This window comes from Tenrec ecaudatus, chromosome 12 (genome assembly GCF_050624435.1).
Source record: "Tenrec ecaudatus isolate mTenEca1 chromosome 12, mTenEca1.hap1, whole genome shotgun sequence".
Classification (NCBI taxonomy): domain Eukaryota; kingdom Metazoa; phylum Chordata; class Mammalia; order Afrosoricida; family Tenrecidae; genus Tenrec; species Tenrec ecaudatus.
This window is the reverse complement of record NC_134541.1, coordinates 82,913,375-82,935,205: the sequence shown is the minus strand read 5'-3', so window position 1 is coordinate 82,935,205 and position 21,831 is coordinate 82,913,375. Positions and strand designations below refer to the sequence as shown.

The window sequence follows — 21,831 nt, the reverse complement described above, 5'->3', positions numbered from 1 at the left end:
GCCTCATTTGCCTCCGGCATGCACTAATAGCTGGCTTTCAAAGTGTGCAGATCTATTTTGAAGTCTTGAGCATTTTCTTGCACCAGGAGCTGTAAGAAGTTTGGTGGCCCTCTCATACGTCTACTTTCTCGAGGGCACAGCACCAGGCCAGTAACTACGAGGCTTCTCCATTCCTACAATAGAAGGCACACTCTTGAGACTGGCTTTTGTAGCCTCCTGGGTGTTGAAACCCACAGGATGACAGCAAGCTTTCTGCTTGTCCTTTTAGTTGGCAGCTGTGCCACTGGTTGATTTGCCCATCAGTGGGCTTCCTAAGAGCCGCGATGGAGCCATCTCACTACTCCACTTCTCCTTCAGGACACGCTGGTATTAGTTACAGAGCAATGATAGTGCGGGCAGCTACTGGAAACACAATTGCCATAGTTTGAGTTCTTGACTGCTTTTTCCATGAACTTTGGTTGTGGAGTCAACCCACTTAAAATTCCTGACAATGTCAACCTTTTCTCCATTTTTCATGATATTATCTATCAGTCCAGTTGTGAGGGTTTTTTTAAACCCTGAGTTGCAATCTATATATGAAGGTTTTGGTTCTTGGTCTTCATTAACAAGTGTATCAAGTCCTCTTTACTTTCAGCAACAAGGTTATAACTTCTGCATATCACAGGGTTTAAAATTATTTAGTTTTTCTTTGTATGTGTTTTTCTTTTTCATTAATTGAGATTTAATGCATATATCATTTCATCCTTCAATCAGGTTAGTAAAATTGTACAATTGCTACCACAATCAATTTCTAAGCATTATTTTTCTACACGGACTCCTTGACTTCCTCTCCCTATTTAGCTTTTCAATAGCAATTTATTTATTGTAAATTGGGTGGAGGTTTACATTTCAGATCATCAACTTTTAATTCAACAATTTAAACTAATCAACCCCCAATAACGTACCCTTTATCCACTCTTCGATTTCTGTCCTTCCTGTTGTGGACTGCGGTCTTCCATTTTGCCCCCGTAGCATCCACTGAGAGCCCACTGCTTCCTTCCCTTCCTTCCTGGCTCCATCTTGGCAGTTTCCAGTCTTTTCCTCTTAGTGCGCAAGTCTCTATCTTGTTTTTTCTTTCTTTAGAACAATAGCCTCATATTATATTTGTCCTTTTGTGTCTGGTTCCTTTCACCCCATTACAGGTTGTTCATAAGCATTCCTCCAACCCTCATGCCCTGTTCTTCATGCAGCCCCCCTTCTGGGATTCTCAGCACGTGTATTGAATACGTATGGTGAGAGGATACAACCCTCTCATCGGCAGCAGTCCTTAGACATCTGTGTAGATTTTTGCATCATTTCTTCATTAACATTGGCTACTGTACACTCACAAACAAGGCTCAGAATCTTTTCTGACATCAGTTGTGGTCCTCTCTTTACTTCCTATCTTGTAATGACCATTTGCTTCCTTCATGGATGATGTTCTTGATGTCATTCTAAATTTATCAGGTCTTCAGTTCTTGAGATGTTTTCTAAATTCGGGTAGGATGTCCACCAAGTCATATTTTGGGTCTTATGGATTTGCTTTAAATGTCTTTAGTTTGTACTCCAGGGAAAGAGGTTTTAACAGGGGACAGCATTGCTAGATTTGCATTTTAAGATTTCCATTTGGGAGCTATTTTAGGAGGATGAGAATGAAGATTTTTACAAGAGCAGAAAAACAGAGAGGCCTCAAAAACCCAACGTACCAAAAAAAAAAAAAATCCAAGGTACAAAGAAAATGGCTTCTTCTGGGCCCCTGTTTCTCCGCTTTTCATTCCGGGTCTTTGAGGGCTCAGCTGGTAGTTTCCTCTGCAACCATGTTATTGTTGTTGCTGTTAAATGCCATCAGGTCAGTTCCCACCCATAGCGACTGCATGCACACCAGAACAAAACATTACCCAGTCCTGCCCCAGCCCCATGAAAGGTGCTGTGTGTGAGTCCATTGGTGCAGCCACTGTGTCGGTCCATTTCACTGAGGAGGGCTTCCACTCTTTTGCTGTCTCTACTTTACCAAGCATGATGTCCTTCTCCAAGGGCTGATCTCTCCTGACAACATGTCCAAAGTATGTAAGATGAAGCTTAAGGAGCAGATTTGCTGGTCCTTTTAGTAATTCATGATACTTTCAATATTTGTCACCAGCACCACAAATCAAAGGCATTAATTCTTTTTTTGGTCTTCCTTACTCAAGGTTCAGCTTTCACATATCTATGAGGTACTTGAAAATTCCATGACTTGGGCCAGGTGCACCTTAGTCCTCAAAGTAACATCCTTGTTTTTCAATACTCTAAAGAGACCTTATGAAACATATTTACCATTGTCCCTTCCGAAAATCTTCTCATCTCTTGACTTAAAAAAAAATTCTTTAGCACGCACCTCCTTTATTTTTATAGATATTTTGTAGTCAACAACAAGTAAAATAAACTATTGAGTTATCCACTGAAACTGCCTCTATTTTAGTTTCCTATCTCAGGTTGCTCCAACATTTACCTGTTCACCTAAGCCACTGGTAAACACACTATATGGATATGAGGGATTGATGTGCGTTTTTCCCTCCAAGTATGACTTGTTCAAGGACAAGTACTGTTCATATTGGGTCAACTTCACAGTGGACTAAAGGGGAGTCCTTGAATAATCTTTTCTCTCCCTGTGCAATAATATGCTACTAAAGTGGGTGTCTTGTGGAAGGGTCACAGTGAAGAGACAAGTCAATCAGGGTGCAGTGTAGCAACGATGAAACATACAAATAGAATTTTCTTCTAGTTCCTAAATGCTTTCTCCCCATCCACTATCATACCAATTCTTCCTTACAAATCTGACTGGACCAGAGGATGTACACTGGTACATACAGGAACTGGAAACACAGGGAATCCAGAACAGATGATCCCTTCAGGACCAGTGGTGAGCATGGTGATACCAGGAGGGTGGAGGGTAGGTGGGGTGGATAGGGGGAACCAATTATAGGGATCTACATATGGCCTCCTCCCTGGAGCATGGACAACAGGATAGGGGGTGAAGGGAGACATGGGACAGTGTAAGATATACAAAATAATAATTTATAAATTATCAAGGAAGGGTTCATGAGGGAGGGGGGTATGGGGAAGAAGAGGATAAAAATGAGTAGCTGATGCCAAGGGCTTAAGTAGAGAACAAATGTTTTGAGAATGATGAGGGCAATGAATATACAAATGTGCTTTACATGATTGATGTATGTATGGATTGTGATAAGAGTTGTATGAGCCACCAATAAAATGATTATTAAAATATGCCACTAAAATATTTCAAAAATGCTATTATTTTAGCTCCTTATTCAGCCCCTATCCAATTGTTTCTATTCACTGAAAATCGTCTAGATCATTGCTCAAATTTAGGCCTAATCTTACCTCCCATGGATCATTGGGCACCTCTTCCACTATGCCCAACTTGACTGGATGTTTCACCTAGGAAGCCATCTCTCATGCATCTATCTACATCTCTCCCCTCTACACCCGCTTGTGAATTCTCTTTCATAAGACTAACACCACAGGTAGAGGTCTTATATTTTACCTCTCTTTTCTTCTAAGGTATTAATTGTGGGCCTTTCATATCTTTTAGCTGTCATAGACCAGCACACTGCAGGGATTAAATATGGGAATATGATATGTGAATTAACTATTAAATAGGTTGATTTATCAATTACTGGATAATCTATGGATGGATAGACATGTTTACGGATGATAATTAGATCTTTAAAACCTCTAAACTGCATTTGAAACCTAAAACTCCCCTCTCTGCTTTTTCTCCTCAGACTCTTTATGGTCTCTCATATTGCCTTATGAATGTTTTCCAGATATTGGCAACCTCGCATTTCTTGAAATAAACTCTTGGTTTCCTTTTTAAATGACTCTGCTTAATCGCTACTTTTATTCTCTTATACATGGAATCATTTTGAGTTGGAGCCAGGTTGATGGCGCCCAACAACAACAGTCAACATGATGGCATCTACCATCCATCCAAGTGCTAAGCCAAAGACCTCGCCTGCTTTTAAGACCTGCCTTCTACCTTGTAAAAATTTCTGTAACTTAGTCCCACCTCCTCTTACCCTTACACAAAGTACATACCTTGACCTTCAAGCCTCCCAGAACCACTTTCTCTGGCATGGTCCCTCATGCTTGTAAGCTTGAGCAACTCTGGAACCCTTTAGGTTCAAGACCTTTGAAAAATCTTTGCATAAGTTGCTGTGGTGGCAAGATTTTATCTTAGAAAATTAATAGGTACCCAGATTTATCATGCATAAACTCATTTAGTTTATTGCAAGGTAGTCGTGATAAGGCATATAACAACATTAATTTAGAATAGGAGAATTGGAACGAACAATTACAATGTTTATTGAATATTTAGGATTCAAATCTTTGATTTCAGACTTTCATCTTTAAGGAGAGGCTTAGGGAGGAAGGCTAAACCAGGGCTCAAACTCTGCAGAGATCTCTTGTATCTGGGGCCCCAGATTGTTGGTACTGAACAGAATTTTAGTTTGCACTTTGCCTTCTTTCAGTGAGTGAGCAGAAATTTGGGCTTTATATGTGAATTTGTCACCTTGGCTCACACAACAAGGGTCAGAGTGACATTGAAGACTGGCATGTTGTGTCTTTTCTCCAAGGCTAGCAATGTAGCTTTTCTTTGAAGTTAGAGATTAGGGAGGTTGTTTAGATATGGACAGCTATGTTTTCTTGTGGTCAATGTGAACTGAAAGGTTATTTACGTTATTTACATATTGCACATGCTTTTGTGTGCCTATGTTTAAGCTAATTTTTTCTAAATAACTTAAGTATGACTTACAAATTTCTGATAACTTATAGTTCATGTTAGAGAGCCTCACAAATGCACATTTCTCAGCTCATATATCAATGCTTATGCATATGAACTTTGAAAGTACTTGAGATCATTACAGAAACATACAGAATATGCTTCTTCAATCGGGAGCACTCCTTTCCTATATTCCAGGTTTTTAAAAAACCATGTCATTTTTGCATAGTTTTATGTTGCTGTTTAATATTTTCCACTATGACTTTCAATAACTGCAAAGGGTATCTGTTATATTTTCATATTAATATTTTAAAGTAAAATGGTTACATGACTCTTTTAATATACTCAGTGGAACCTGAACACTATACTATTTTGATTTCAAACATAATAAATTTAAAAAATCATTTTATTGGGAGCTTATATCATAATACATACATACATACATACATGCATACATACATGTGTCAAGCACATTTGTACATTTGTGGCTATCATAATTTTCTTTCTTTCTTTAACATTTTATTAGGGACTCATACAACTCTTATCACAATCCATACATATACATACATCAATTGTATAAAGCACATCTGTACATTCTTTGCCCTCATCATTTTCAAAGCATTTGCTCCCCACTTAAACCCTTTGCATCAAGTCCTCTTTTTTCCCCTCCCTCCCCGGTCCCCCCTCCCTCATGAGCCCTTGATAATTTATAAATTATTATTTTGTCATATCTGCCCTATCCGGCGTCTCCCTTTTCTGCTGACTGTCCCCCAGGGAGGAGGTCACATGTAGAGCCTTGTAATCGGTTCTCTCTTTCCAAACCACTCACCCTCTACCCTCCCAGTATCACCCCTCACACCCCTGGTCCTGAAGGTATCATCGGCCCTGGATTCCCTGTGCCTCCAGCTCCTATCTGCACCAGTGTACAACCTCTGCTCTATTCAGACTTGCAAGGTAGAATTCGGATCATGGTAGTGGAGGGGGAGGAAGCATTTAGGAACTGGAGGAAAGCTGTATTCTTCATCGGTGCTACATCGCACCCTGACTGATCATCTCTTCCTCTAGACCACACTGTGAGGGGATCTCCAGTGGCCGACAAATGGGCTTTGGGTCTCCACTCTGCATTTCCCCCTTCATTCACTATGGTAAGATTTTTTTTTTTTTGATGATGTCTTATACCTGTTCCCTTCGACACCTCGTGATCGCACAGGCTGGTGTGCTTCTTCCATGTGGGATTTGTTGCTTCTGAGCTAGATGGCCGCTTGTTCACCTTCAAGCCTTTAAGACCCCAGACACTATCTCTTTCGATAGCTGGGCACCATCAGCTTTCTTCGCCACATTTGCTGATGCACTCGTTTGTCCTCAGCGAAGGTATCATGGAGGTGTGCACCCAATAATATGATTTTTTGTTCTTTGATGCCTGATAACTGATCCCTTCAGAACCACATGATCACACAGGCTGGTATGTTCTTCCATGTGGGCTTTGTTGTGTCTGAGCTAGATGGCCGCTTGTTTATCTTCAAGCCTTTAAAACCCAGATGCTATCTCTTTTGATAGCCAGACATTATCAGCTTTGTTCACCACATTTGCTTGTTCACCCGCTTTGGCTTCAGCGGTTGTGTCGGGAGGGTGAGCATCATAGAATGCCAATGTAATAGAAGAAAGTATTCATGCATTGAGGGAGTGCTTATATAGAGGCCCAAGGTCCTTCTGCCACCTTAACACTAAACCTGTAAATATAGACACATAGATCTATTTCCCCATCCTCATATATATATATATTTGCATATGTACATGTCTTTGTCTAGACCTCTATAAATGCCCTTTGCCTCCTAATTCTTTCCTCTATTTCCCTTGACTTTACTCCTGCCCCACTACCATGCTCCTTCCCCACCTGGGTCACAGCTGTACCTCTTCTTTACGTAACCTTACCCTTGATCCTTTACTACCAGGCCTGCCACTCCCCCCTCCCTACCAATTTGGATCCCTTGTTGTTCCCTTGTCCCTGGGTTTGTTAACACCTCTTCCTTACCCCCCACCTCCCCCTATCCCAAGTACCCCCGGAACTGTCGGTCCCATTGTTTTTCCTCCAGATAGTTCATTCAGCCTATCTTATTTAGACAGACCTGTGGAGATAATAACATGCACAAAAACAAGACAGTACAAAACCAAGCAACAGTATACAACAAAACAACAACAAACCACTGACAAAGAACAAAACAAAACACATCAAGAAAGAAAAGCCTGTAGTTAGTTCAAGGATCGTTTGTTGGTCTTTAGGCCAATCCTGTCTGTTGGGGGACCATGCCCTGGCCCCAAAGTCCACTTTCAGCATTCCCTGGGGACCTTGCCGCTCCATTCCCTTGCTGTTTTGCTGCATTCCCCCAGTGCTTTGCCTCGGTGTGGTGGGATCAGGTCAGGCGCAATTCCCACACTGTGTCTCTGGTGCTGTCCCCTGTAAGGCATCATGTCTCATAGTGGGGCCGGCCATGTTGTCCTCTCTGTGGACTGGCTGCTCTAATCAGGAACATCATCCTCATGGCCTGGGGGGCCAGGCTGTGCTCCACTCTCTCCTCCCAAACATAATAAATTTAAAGATTTACATAATCAGGATTTGTTTCATGTTAGTTTATTCTATACTGTCATTTTAGCTTAATGTTTCATTCTCCTTCATCCTATATATTTTAACCTAGTAATATATTTTTATGATTGAAACTATAATAGTCATTACCATTCATAGTATTTATTGGTTAATTGATTGCTTAACTCTCATTGTCTGTTCAGGGCCACACATATTATTCTCCTTTTTGTGTCTTGTCTGCACAGTGGAGAAGAAGATACATATATATCATTAACTTCAGGTAAAGGTAGTAATTAATTAATTACCAAATAAGGTTCACATACGATACAAAGAATCCTGTGTTTTTTTTATAAAAGAACAAAAGAAAACAAAACAAACAACAACAAAGCTTTATGGGGAACAGCACTGGAGACACAGTGTGGGAATTGTACCCAGTCTGACATCCCCCACCCCCCACTTCCATTCCAGGAGGAAACATGAATTGAGCTCAGCAGAACACAAGGGGAACAAAGCAATTAAGTCCCCAAAGAATCCCCAAAATAGATTTTGGAATCGTTGGGGAGGGCTTGGGACCTCACCAGACCCGACTGGAAAACATTCGTGAGGGTCAGCAGACAGATCTGAAACTATTTAAAGTCCCCCCTGCCCGCCACCCTGTCAGGTCTGTTCATATACGATAGGGGCTGAATAAATAATCCCAAGGAGAAAACCATGGGCTGATGACTCCGGAGGAACATGGGAGAGGATGAGATGAGGGGAAGGGAAGGGGAAACCAACACTCAAGGCCAAGGGAACATGAGATCTAAAATCAATGGCGATGAGGGCATAGAATACTTGGTGGGAATTGATCAAGTGCATTGTAGACGTGAGAGATTACTGAGAACCAAATGAGGGTCAAACAGAATATTGAGGCAGGAGGAAAGTAAAAAGAAACAGAGGAAAGAACTAGAAGGCAAAAGACATTTATAGAGGTATGAATATAGGCACGTACATATTTAAATATATTTAAATATATTTAAATGTTAAGTATTAAGGTAGCAGATGAACATTGGGCTTCTACCCAAGCACTCCCTCAACACAAGAACACGTAGTTCTAATAACCTGGCATTCTGTCATGCTCACCTTCCCGGCACTATTGCTGAAGACAAAATGGGTGCATAAGCAAATGTGATGACGAAAGCTGGTGGTGCTTGGCGATTAGAAGATATAGTGCCTGGGATCTTAAATGCTTGAAGTTAAATAAGCAGCTATCTATCAGGGAAGCAACAAAGCCACACAGAAGAAGCACACCAGCCTATGTCATCATGAGGTGTGGGCAGGATCAGAAGACCCAAACAAACAATTGTATCTATGCAAATGATGGGGGTCAGAGTGGAGACCTGAAGCCTATCTGTAGACAATTGGACATCACCTTACAGAAGGGTCACAAGGAAGGAACAAGTCAGCTAGGTGCAGCATAGCATCAACAAAACACAAAACATTCCTCTAGTTCTTTAATGCTTCCTCTCCTCCACTATCATGACCCTAGTTCTATCTTACCAATCTGGCTAGACCAGAGCATGTACACTGGTACAGATAATGGCTCTCCACACAGAACCCAGGACAGATAAACCCTTCAGAAACAGTAACTGGAGTAGTGATACCATGAGTGTAGGGGGAAGGTGGGGCGAGATGGGGTAGAAACGGGGAACTGATTGCAGAGATTGATGTATAACCACTCCACTGCTCATGGGGGTGGAACAACAGAAACATGGATGAAGGGATACAGTGGAAAGTGAAAGATATGAAAATAATAATTTATAATTTATCAAGAGTTCATGAGGGTGGGAGGGTGGGGAACAGAGGGAAAAAAGAGAACCTGATACCAAGGGCTCAAGTAGAAAGAGAAGGTTTTGAAAATAATGATGGAAATATATGTACAAATGTGTTTGATACAATTGATGTATGGATTGTTATAAGAGCTGTAAAAGTCCCAATAAAATGATCTTTTAATAAAAACTTTAAAAAAATAAAGTTAAAATGTAACCTTATAATTTAGAGTATTTTTATTTTTAATATAATTAAGTGTTATTTATTAATTCAACAAATACTATGATAATGCAGGCCCTTGTCCAGAACTTAAGAGTTCCAAAGTACACTACACAAAAATCCAAACTTGCCCTGCCAACATCATAGTGGGGCAATGATCAGGGAAAAGAAATAGATAATAGGAGGGGCTTCAAAAAGTTTGTGGAAACATGAAATTAAATGATAATGGAATTTTTTTGGGATCAACTTTTGAAGGCCCTTCATATGAGATTTTAGTTTTTGGCAGGTGTAGTGAAGACATAGGCAGCTCCGTTGATGCAGCGAGAAAAGCATTCTATACTTCACCTAGAGGTCAGAGGTTTGAATTCAGTGGGAGAAAGATGTAGTAGAGATTCTACTTCTGTAAAGATTGTTGTTGTTAGGTACAGTTGCCTTGGTTGCAACTTACAGTGACCCTGTTTATAGCAGAATGGAACACTGCCTGCTCCTGGTTATCCTTACAATCGTTCCAATATTAGGGTCCCTTCTTGCAGCCACTACATCAATCCATCTCACCAAGGGTCTGTCTCTCTTTTTTCCTCTACATTTCCAAGTATGCTGTCTTTCTCCAGGGGCTAGTCCGAGATGAAGTCTTGTCATCCTTGCTTCTAACTATACTTCTTCCAGGACAGATTTGTTTGTTACTCTGTCAGTTCATGGCATATTCTTTATTCTCCACCAACACCATAATTCAAAAGCATCAAATCTTCTTTAGTCTTCCTTATTCATTGCCCAGCTTTTCCATGCATATAAAACCAACCAAACACACTACTCTCAAATAAATTGCAACTCATTATAACCCTATATAGCATTTCTGAAATTGTAAATCTTTCTGGGAGGAGAGAGTCTCATATTTCTCCCAGTTTGTAAGTGGTGCTCTTGAACCTACAACTTTGCAGTTAGTAGTCTAAACTCTAACCCATAGCACCACCAGAACTCCTACCCATGGTGATTGAAATACCATGGCTTGATTCAGGTGTATCTTTGTCCTAAAAGTGACATCTTTGTTTGTGTTTTTGATTCTTTAAAGAGTTCTTTTGTGGCAGATTTACCCATTGCAATAAGTCAGTCGATTTCCTAACAGCTGCTTTTACTAGCATTGATCTGAGTAAAATGAAATCTTTAATAGTTTAAATATTTTCTATGTTTATCATAATTTTGCAGATTCATCTGGTCATGAGGATTTTTTAACTATTGAGGTGTAACCCATACTGAAGACTGTAGTCTTTGATCTTTATCAGTAATGCTTCAAGCCCTCTTCACGTTAAGCAAGCAAGATAGTGTCATCTGCCTCTCGAAGGTTAATAATATTGTAATGAAATATTGGAAAGAGCGAGACTTAGAAAAGCAAAAGGGAAGAACACATTAACTATTTCTCAAACTAAAAGATCTGATGGAAAAAATTAGGCCTTGAGTTGCAATATTAAAAGGTTCTATGAGCAAATATGGATTATCACAGGAAGCATCCAAAGGAGGTGAAAGGAAGGCACAGCATCGCCATACCAAATACAGCTAGGCTGAGGCTCAGTCGTTTGAGGAGCCCTTGTCAAGGAGCAAACATCACGAATTAACAAGCAGGCAATGCTGGAAGTACTCACTTGTCTATGCCAAAAACTCTGAGGACAGTCAACTGGTCGGCTGACTGAAAGCGATCCATTGTGTCCATTCCAAAGACAAGTGATGCAACAGAATGAGGAAATTATCCATTAATAGCACATGCAAGTGAAATTTTGCTGAAGAGAATTTTTAAAGAATTACCATAGTACAACAATAGGGAACTGTCAGAAAAGCAAGCCTGATTCAGAAAAGGGTGTATGTTATGGGTTTAATTCTATCTCCCCCAAATATGAGAGAGTTTCAGTAAATTCATGAAGAAATTCCACTAGAAATGGTTGTAAATCCTAATCTCTATGCCTGTGGTCAAACCCCCATTGAGGAAGGATTAGCATAGGGTGTATCTTGAACCAATCTCTTTTGAAATATGAAAGAGTAGGGAACCAGTGGAGAGGTCTGGGAGACTGGCCCCAGTACCAAATATTAAATGGATGCCTGCGCCTCCCCCCAGAAGAATTTGTTTCAAAGGATGACATTGAATCTGGAGCTCTGGGAGAGGATCATATCTGATGGAAGCATACGGGAGCAGATGAAGGGGGAGTTGGAGAGAGTAGAGCACATCCTGGCCCCCCAGGTCCTGAGGATGATGACCCCAAAAAGAGCAGCCAGTCCACAGAGAGGATCAAATGGCCAGCCCCACTATGAGATATGACGTCCCTCACTGACCCATGGTCCTGCGGGGGAAAGCACCGGAGCCACAGTGTGGGAATTGCGCCCCACCTGATCCCACCACACCGAGGCAAAGCTCTGGGGGAGTGCAGCAAAACAGCAAGGGAATGGAGTGGCAAGGTCCCCAGGGAATGCTGAAAGTGGACTTTGGGGCCAGGGCATGGTCCCCCAACAGACAGGACTGGCCTAAAGGCCAACAAACGATCCTTGAACTAACTACAAGCTTTTCTTTCTTGATGTGTTTTGTTTTGTTCTTTGTCAGTGGTTTGTTGTTGTTTTGTTGTATACTGTTGCTTGATTTTGCACTGTCTTGTTTTTGTGCATGTTATTATCTCCACAGGTCTGTCTAAATAGGATAGGCTGGATGAACTATCTGGAGGAAAAACAACGGGACCGACAGTTCCGGGGGGGACATGGGATAGGGGGAGGTAGGGGTAAGGAAGTGGTGTTAACAAACCCAGGGACAAGGGAACAACAAGGGATCCAAATTGGTGGTGAGGTGGGTGTGGCAGACCTGGTAGGGAATGATCAAGGGTAAGGTAATAAGAGGTATAATTGAAACCCAGGTATGGACGGAGCATGATAGTGGGACAGGAGTAAAGTCAAGGGAAATAGAGGAAAGAACTAGGAGGCAAAGGGCATTTATAGAGATCTAGACAAAGACATGTACATATGCAAATATATATATATGAGGATGGGGGAATAGATCTATGTGTCTACATTTATAGGTTTAGTATTAAGGTGGCGGAAGGACCTTGGGCCTCTACGCAAGCACTCCCTCAACGCATGAATACTTTCTTCAATTGAAAAAAAAAATCTTACCATAGTGAATAAAGGGGGAAGTGCAGAGTGGAGACCCAAAGCCCATTCGTTGGCCACTGGAGATCCCCTCACAGAGGGGTCTAGGGGAGGAGATGAGTCAGTCAGGTGCGATGTAGCACCGATGAAGAATACAGCTTTCATCCAGTTCCTAAATTCTTCCTCCCCACCAACTATCATGATTCGAATTCTACCCTGCAGGTCTGGATAGAGCAGAGGATGTACACTGGTGCAGTTAGGAGCTGGAGGCACAGGGAATCCAGGGCTGATGATCCATTAAGGACCAGGAGTGTGAGTGGTGATACTGAGAGGGTAGAGGGTGAGTGGGTTGGAAAGAGAGAACCGATTACAAGGATCTACATGTGACCTCCTCTCTGGGGGGTGGATGGCAGAGAAGGGGGTAAAGGGAGATGTCGGACAGGGAAAGATATGACAAAATAATAATTTATAAATTACCAAGGGCTCATGAGGGAGGAGGGAGCAGTCAGGATGGGGAAAAAAAGAGGGCTTGATGCAAAGGGCTTAAGTGGAGAGCAAATGCTTTGAAAATGATGAGGGCAAAGAATGTACAGATGTGCTTTACACAATTGATTATGTATGGATTGTGATAAGAGTTGTATGAGTCCCTAATAAAATGTTAAGAAAAAAGACACCACAATAAATAAACTGACAGACAAAAAGAAGAAGAAAGAAGAAAGAGTGAATAATTAAGTAGAAGAGAGATAGGGTAAAACAGATTCGAAGAAGAAAGGACTTTACTCCAGAGCCAACACAGACAGCCTTCCCCTAGAGCTAGCTCTCCTAAACTGTGAAGAAATAAATACATTTGTTAAAGCCATCTATTTCTGTTGTAGCCGACTTAATTTGGACTTTATTAAGTCCTAAAAGAGAGAAAAACAACAGAAAGATACAGACACATCATCCAGTTGAGGGAGGCCATTAGCATGAGGTCAAAATAGTGCCCAAGGGTTTGTTGAGATAGAGAACTTTAAAAGGGTGTGGGAGGGAAAAGGAAAGTGTCACAAAACATGATTGGTGGCAGATTAATACATCACAATTATAGGTGGGGTCACAGAAGCAGGAATGGAGCCATGATTGAGACACTTTGTTAGATAGAAGGGCTTACAAGATTGGTTCAGGGCCTTCTGACCAACGCAGTCAGGGCACAACCGAGAGGATATGACTTATGCATGAGACCCCAGTACTGTCCATCAAAGACATACTCAGACAAATTCCTAAGAACGCTTCCCTCCCTGGGCTGGCTGGAGATGGGTAAAGATAATCTACTTTCGAAGTGAGTTTGTTTTTAAAAAATCATTTTATTGGGGGCTCGTACGCTTCTCACAATCCATGCATCCATCCGTTGTGTCAAGCACATTTGCACATTTGTTGTCGTCATCATCAAAGCATTTGCTTTTTACTTGAGCCCTTGTTATCAGCTCCTCATTTCCTCTCCCTCCCTGCTACACTCTCCCTCATGAACCCTTGATAATTTATAAATTATTATTATTTGTCATATCTTACATCTGTGGGCAACTGGACATCCCCTTTCAGAAGAGTTGCAGGGAGGAGATGAGCCAGTCAGGGTGCAGTATAGCACCGATGAAACATACAACTTTCCTCTAGTTCTTAAATGCTTCCTCCCCCCACCCCAACACCCCCATCATGATACCCATTCTGCCTTACAAATCCAGCAAGACCAGAGGATGTACACTGGTACAGATAGGAACTGGAAACACAGGGAATCCAGAACAGATGAACCTCTCAGGACCAGTGGTGAGAGTGGCAATATCAGGAGGGTGGAGGGAGAGTGGGGTGGAGAGGGGGAACCGAGTACAAGGGTCTACTTTCCAAATGCACTTTGCCTGAAGCCAAGGTGGTATACATCCTTCTCAAAGGTTAGAAGGAATTCATTGGAAGCTTAATCTTTGTGGGGACTCTGCAAATAGATTTTGGGCTGTCATTTTCATCTGTAGCCATCTGTAAACCAAAGTGCACAGATTTTAATCTCTAATAGATTAGGAAAATGGCCACTTAAAGCCGGGAGCTCCGAGCTCGTCAGACTGATAGAAAAATAGATTTAAACCATTTGTAAATTACAGTTGTAAATGTCTGTCATTAAAAAAAGCTTAATTAAGTACATACCCAGATTTTACATTAGAGCATACTTTATTTTTATTTAAAAATTTTTTATTGGGTGCTCTTACATCTCTTATCCATACATCCATTGTGTCAAGTTCATTTGTATATGTTGCATCATCCTTTTCAAAACATTTTCTTTCTACTTGAGCCCTTGGTATCAGCTCACTTTTTTCCTCCCTCCCCGCCTCATGAACCCTTGACTAATTGTTATTATTATTTTCATAACATAACATATTCTGTCTCCCCTCACCCACGTTTCTGTTGTGCATCACCCTGGGGGGGGCATGTTATATGTCAGTCATTGTGATCGGTTCCTCCTTTCTCCCCCCACCTTCTCCCTACCCTCATTGTATTGCTACTCCCATTATTGTTTCTGAAGGGTTTGTCCTGGATTCCTTGTGTCCAGAGCTCTTATCTGTACCAGTGTATATGCTCTGGTCTAGTCGTATTTGTAAAGTAGAACTGGGGTCATGATAGTGGAGTTGGGGTGGGGGGAAGCATTAAAGAACTAAGGGAATGTTGTATGTTTGTTGGTGCTCTACTGCGCCCTGTCTGGCTCATTTCTTCCTGGTGTCCCTTTTGTGAGGGGACAGCAAATTGTCTACAGATGGGCTTTGGGTCTCCACTAGCCCCCCCCCCCCCCCCGTTTGCATCTATATGATTGCTTGTTTTGAGTCTTCTGTTGCCTGATACCTGATCCTGTTGACACATCATGATCACATAGGCTGTGCTCTTCCATGTGGGCGTTGTTGCTTCCCTGCTAGATGGCTCTTGTTTATCTTCAAGCTTTTAAAACCCCAGATGCTATAGCTTTTAATAGCCAGACACCATCAGAGCATAATTTATTAAAACATTTCCTTATCAAAATTCCAAGAAATTTTGGAATTTGTAGCTCTCATTCCAAGAAATGTCTCTCCATGCAATGTTTTGTTGTTTTTTTTAACATTTTATTAGGGACTCATATAACTCTTATCACAATACATACATACATCAATTGTATGAAGCACATCTGTACATGCTTTGCCCTAATCACTTTCAAAGCATTTGCTCTCCACTATCGCTTCTCGGCCTTTTGGCTAAGATCAAGTGTAGCATTTGCTCTCCACTTAAGCCCTTTGCATCTCCCCCCCCCCCCCCGCTCCCCGCTCCCACTTCCCTCATAAGCCCTGCAATGCTTTTATATACATTTTATAAACATAAAGTAGTTATAATTGGATTGAGTTCTTGATAAGTATAATGGTAAACTTTTTGTAACTCATAGAATAAAAGAACGTTTTCATTGATACTGAATGTCTGTTAAAGCTATAAAACTGTAAAAATAGTGGTACATGAGACCGAAGGGCTACTATTTGGAAAGGATTTAACATTTAAGTAGGACTTTGTCCAGTGTGTTAGAAATCAGTGTTCAACAATCATCCTTGTCTCCATAGCTAACTGGCAGTGAGTGAATTCCAATCCGTAGTGACCCTATAGGAAAAAATAGAACTGCCGCAGTGTTTTCAAGGCTAAGGACGGTGAAAATCTTCATGGATGTGGACTGCCAGCCCTGAACTGCTGACCTTTTGGTTAGTAGTTGAAAACTTTCATCACCGTGTCACCAGTGTTCCTCCACAGCAACAGATAAAGTAAACACACAGTAACATTTGACAGTCATTTGTTTTGCTGCTTTACCAGTAAACAAAGGGAACCAATGTCAGAGAGAATTACAACTACCTCCAAGTAATGTTTACCGAGATAAAAAAGAACTATAAAGAAGTTAACTCAAAAGAAGAAAAATCAGTCAAGCTAAAACTATTGTATAGGTACTGCTGAAATAAGCACGGATCTAAAAATATTGAGTAACAAATTTAACTTTTTTCCATAGTATAAAGTTAAATGTCTTATAGCTTGATTTATAAATTCCTTTTTTCACTCTTTAAATTATCTTCACTTCATATTTTTATTGTGAATTGACTTTGTTTACAGAGATCATCTGTTTTATATTCAACATTTAGCAATTGATATATATTCTGTTTTTTCTCATTTATTCAACCCTCTCAATGTGACAGCATTCATCCCACTTCTTTTTCATATTTCTTTTAATCATTTTATTGGGGACTCTTACAGGTCTTATCACAATCCATACATCTTATCCATTGTGTCAAGCACATTTGTACATATGTTGCCATCATCATTTTCAAAATATTTTCTTTCTACTTGAGCCCTTGGTATCAGCTCATTTCCTCCCCTCCTCACTCCTGATGAACCCTTAATAATTAATTTTTTTTTCATGTCTTACACTGACCGCTGTCTCTCTTCATCCACTTTTCTCTTGTCCATCCCCCTGGGGGGTGTTATATATAGATCATTGTGATCAGTTCCCCTCTTTCTCCCTCCACCTTCCCTTTACCCTCCTGGTATCACTACTCTCTTTATTGGTCCTGAGGGATTTATCCGTCCTGGATTCCCTGTGTTTCCAGCTCTTATCTGTACCCGTGTACATGCTCTGGTCTAGCTGGATTTGTAAGGTAGAATTGGGGTCATGATAGTGGTGGTGGTAGGGGAAGCATTAAAGAACTAGTGGAAAGTTGTATGTTTCATTGGTGCTATACTGCACCCTGAAAGACTCATCTCTTCCTTGTGACCCTTCTGTAAGGGGATATCCAATTATCTACAGATGGGCTTTGGGTCTCCACTCTGTGCTCCCCTCATTAATATCGATATGATTTTTTGTTCTGGGTCTTTGATGCCTGATAGCTGATCCCATCAACACCTCATGATCACTCAGGCTGGTGTGCTTCTTCCATGTGGGCTTTGTTGCTTCTCAGTTCCTATTTGTACCAGTGTACATCCTTTGGTCCAGCCAAATTTGTAAGGTAGAATTGGGGTCATGATAGTGGGTGGGGAGGAAGCATTTAAGAACTAGAGGAAAGTTGTATGTCTCATTGTTGCTACACTGCAACCTGACAACTTGTTTATCTTCAAGACTTTAAGACCCCAGATGCCATATATATATAATTTTATTGGTGGCTCGTACAACTGTTTTCACAATCCATACATACATCCATTGTGTCAAGCATATTTGTACATTTGTTGCCATCATTATTCTCAAAACATTTGCTTTCTACTTGAGCCTTGGTATCAGCTCCTCCTTTTTTCCCTCCTTCTCTGCTCCTCCCTCCCTCATGGACCCTTGATAATTTATATATTATTATTATTTTGTCATATCTTACACTGTCCGAGAGATGCTATATTTTTGACAGCCAGGCACCATCAGCTTTCTTCACCACATTTGCTTATGCACCCATTTTGTCTTCAGAGATTGTGTTAGGTGAGCATCACAGAATGCTGGGTTATTAGAACAAAGTGTTCTTGTATTCAAGGAGTAGTTGAATAGAGGCCCAATGTCCATCAGTTACCTTAATACTTAGCATATAAATATATGTACATAGCTCTATTTCCATATTGTTATATATAAATATATTACATATGTACATGCCTGTATTTAGACCTCTATAAGTATCCTTTGCCTCCTAGTTCTTTCCTCTATTTACTTAAAAAAAAATCATTTTGGGGGGGACTTGTACAGCTCTTATCATAATCCATACATGCATCTATTGTGTCAAGCACATTTATACATTTGTTGCCATCATCATTCTCAAAGCATTTGCTTTCTGCTTGACCTGTTGGTATCAGCTCCTCATTCCCCCCTCCCTTCCTCTCCTCCTCCACTTATTCATGAACCCTTGATAACTTATAAATTATTATTGTTTTGTCGTGTCTCACACTGTCGGAAGTCTCCCTTCACTCACTTTTCTGTTGTCCGTCCCCCAGGGAGGGGGTTATATGTACATCCTTGTAATCAGTTCCCCCTTTCTACCCCACTCTCACCACTGGTCCCGAAGGGATCATCTGTCCTGGAGTCCCTGTGCTTCCAGTTCCTATCTGTACCAGTGTACATCCTTTGGTCCAGCCAAATTTGTAAGGTAGAATTGGGGTCATGATAGTGGGTGGGGAGGAAGCATTTAAGAACTAGAGGAAAGTTGTATGTCTCCTTCTTGCTACACTGCAACCTGACTGGCTCATCTCCTCCCCATGACCCTTCCATAAGGGAATGTCCAGTTGCCTACAGATGGTCATTGGAAATCTGCCAAATCTGAACTCCCCCTCATTCACAATGATATGATTTTTTGTTCTGATGATGCCCAAAACCTCATCCTTTCTACACCTCGTGGTCACACAGGCTGGTGTGCTTCTTCCATGGAGGCTTTGATGCTTCTGAACTAGATGGTCACTTGTTTACCTGCAAGCTTTTAAGACCCCAGATGATATATCTTTTGATAGCCGGGAACCATCAGCTTTCTTCACCATGTTTGCATATGCACACATTTGTCTTCAGCAATCATGTCTGGAAAGTGCATCATGAAATGCCAATTTAATAGAACAAAGTGTTGTTGCATTGAGGGAGTACTTGAGTGGAGGTCCAATGTCCATCTGATGCCTTAATACTAAACCTATAAATATATACACGTAGATCTATTTCCTCACCATCCTATATAAATGTATTTACATATGTAAATGCATGTGTTTAGACCTGTATAAATACCCTTTGCCTCCTAGTTCTTTCCTCTATTTCCTTTTATTTTACTCTTATTCCACTATCATGCTCAGCCTTCATTCGGGCTTCAGTAATTTCTCTCGGTTACATTGCCCTTGCTGAATCCCTACAAGGCTGCTCACACCCTCCTTGCCACTGATTTTGGATCACTTGTTGCTCCCCTGCCCCTGGGTTAGTCAATACCATGTCCTTACTCCCGCTTTCCCCTCTCCCATGTCCCCTCCCAGAACCATCAGTCCCATTGTTTTCTCCTCCAGACTGTTCATCCAGCCCATTTAATCTAGAAAACTCTGTAGAGATAATAATATGCATAAAAAACAAGACATAGCAAGGCAAAGCAACAAAAGAGAACACAACGATGACTACAAAAAAGAAAACCAATGACCCATAAAAGAATAAATTAATTTTTTTAAAAGAAAAAATTTCAAAAAGAAAGAAAAACCTGTAAATAGATTAAGGTCTGCTTTTTGACTTCTAGGAGTGTCCTCCAGTCAAGCTCAATAGGGTGCCATGCTCTGGCCCCAGAGGCTGTCCTTTGTACTCCCTTGGGAGCTCCCTGCTCTGCTCCCCCTGTTGCTCTGCTGCACGCATTAGTGTTTTGCCTAGGTGCTGTGGGGTCAGTCCAGGCCAAGCCTGACACTGCATCTCCAGTGTTGTCCCCGTAGGGCCATGGGTCAGCGAGGAAAGTCGTGTCTCATAGTGGGATCAACCATATGGTCCACTCTGTGCATTGGCTGTTCAGAGCGGGGATATTGTCCTCCAGGGTTGGTCAGCCAGGATGTGCTCCAATCTCTCTTCCTCCCCATTCATTTGCTCCCTTGTCCTCTGATAAGACATGTCCCTCTCCATGAGCTGCAGCTTCAGTGCTGTCCTCTAAAGTTAATTCTTCTGAGGAAGGGGCAGTTGTCCACGAAGCTGGTATGGGAACCGAGCCCTCAGGCGCCTCCACTGGCTCCTCACTCCATGTTGGCACACTGCATTCACATCCTGGACACTGGATTTAAGTCTGTTCCCTCTTTCCCTGTGGAGACACAAACAATACCCTCCCTTTTGGTGGATCAGTGCCCTTTCCCCCAGCCACACATCTCTCTCTCTCTTTTCCCTTTTCCCCTTTCCTCCCAACACCTTCCTTTTTAGTTGTCTACCATATGTACTACTGGATTTTGTTTGGCCCCTGCCATACTACCTGGACCTCACCCCTGGCGTGTTTGTATACAGGAGCTTTCCCCCTGTGCCCTTTTTGAATTTTTCTTTTCTTTTTTTATAAACTTACCTCAGCAAACTCATGTTGTACTTGTACTTTTGTGCTTGACTTACTTCACTTAGCATAATTTCCTCCAGTTCTTTCCATGTAGCGATATGCTTCATGCGTTCATCACTTCTTTTTAGCGATGCATAGTACTCCATTGTAGGTATGTACCACAGTTAAAAAAATTATTTTATTGGGGGCTCATACAATTCTTATCACAATCCATACATCCATCCATTGTGTCAAGAACATATGTACATTTATTGCCATCATCATTCTCAAAACATTTGCCTTCCACTTGAGCCCTTAATATCTGATGCTTACTTTCCCGCTCCCTCCTCAATCCCCCCTACATCATGAACCCTTCATCATTCATAAATTATTATTATTTTGTCATATATTACACTGTCTGATGTCTCCCCCCCACCTTCTTCTATGCTGTCCCTCCCCCAGGGGGAGGCTATACATAGATTCTTGTAATCAGTTCCCCCTTTCCACCCCACATTCTCTCCACCCTCCAGGCATCGCCACTCTCACCACTGGTCCTGAAGGAGTCGTCTGTCCTGGATTCCCTGTGTTTCCAGTTGCTATCTGTACCTATGTACATCTTCTGGTCTAGCCAGATTTGTAAGGTAGAATTGGGATCATGATAGTGGGGGGTGGGGGAGGAAGTATTTTAAGAACTAGAGGAAAGTTATGTTTCATCGTTGCTATCCTGCACCCTGCATGGTTCATCCCCTCCCCACAAGCCTTCAGTAAGGGGTGTCTGGTTGACTACCATTGAGCTTTGAGTCTCCACTCTGAACTCATCCACATTTTCAATGATATGATTTTTGTTCCTTCATGCTTGATACCTGATCCCTTTGACAGCTTGTGGTCACACAGGCTGGTGTGCTTCTTCCCTGTGGGCTTTGTTGCTTCTGAGCTAGATGGCCACTTGTTTACCTTCAAGCCTTTAAGACCCCAGATGCTATGTCTTTTGATAGCTGGGCACCATCAGCTTTCTTCACCACATTTGCTTATGCACACGTTTTTCTTCACTTATCATATCAGGGAGGTGGGCACCCATTGATATGATTTTTAGTTCTTTGATGTCTGATAACTGGTCCCTTCTGTACCTTGTGGTCAGACAGTCTGGTTTGCTTCTTCCATGTGGACTTTGATGCTTCTCAGGTAACACAATTTTTTAATTCATTTATCAGTTGATGGACATTTTGGTTGTTTTCATTTCCTTGCAATTGTTAACTGTGCTGTGATGAACATTGGAGTACAGATGTCTGGTCATGGTTTGT

The 21,831-nt window shown here is 41.5% G+C and overlaps 1 pseudogene; it reads left to right on the top strand.

Annotated features, from left to right (window-relative positions):
- The first annotated feature begins 15,749 nt into the window (after positions 1-15,749).
- On the top strand, positions 15,750-15,970 carry LOC142423497 (U2 spliceosomal RNA; annotated as a pseudogene).
- The last annotated feature ends 5,861 nt before the right edge of the window (positions 15,971-21,831 follow it).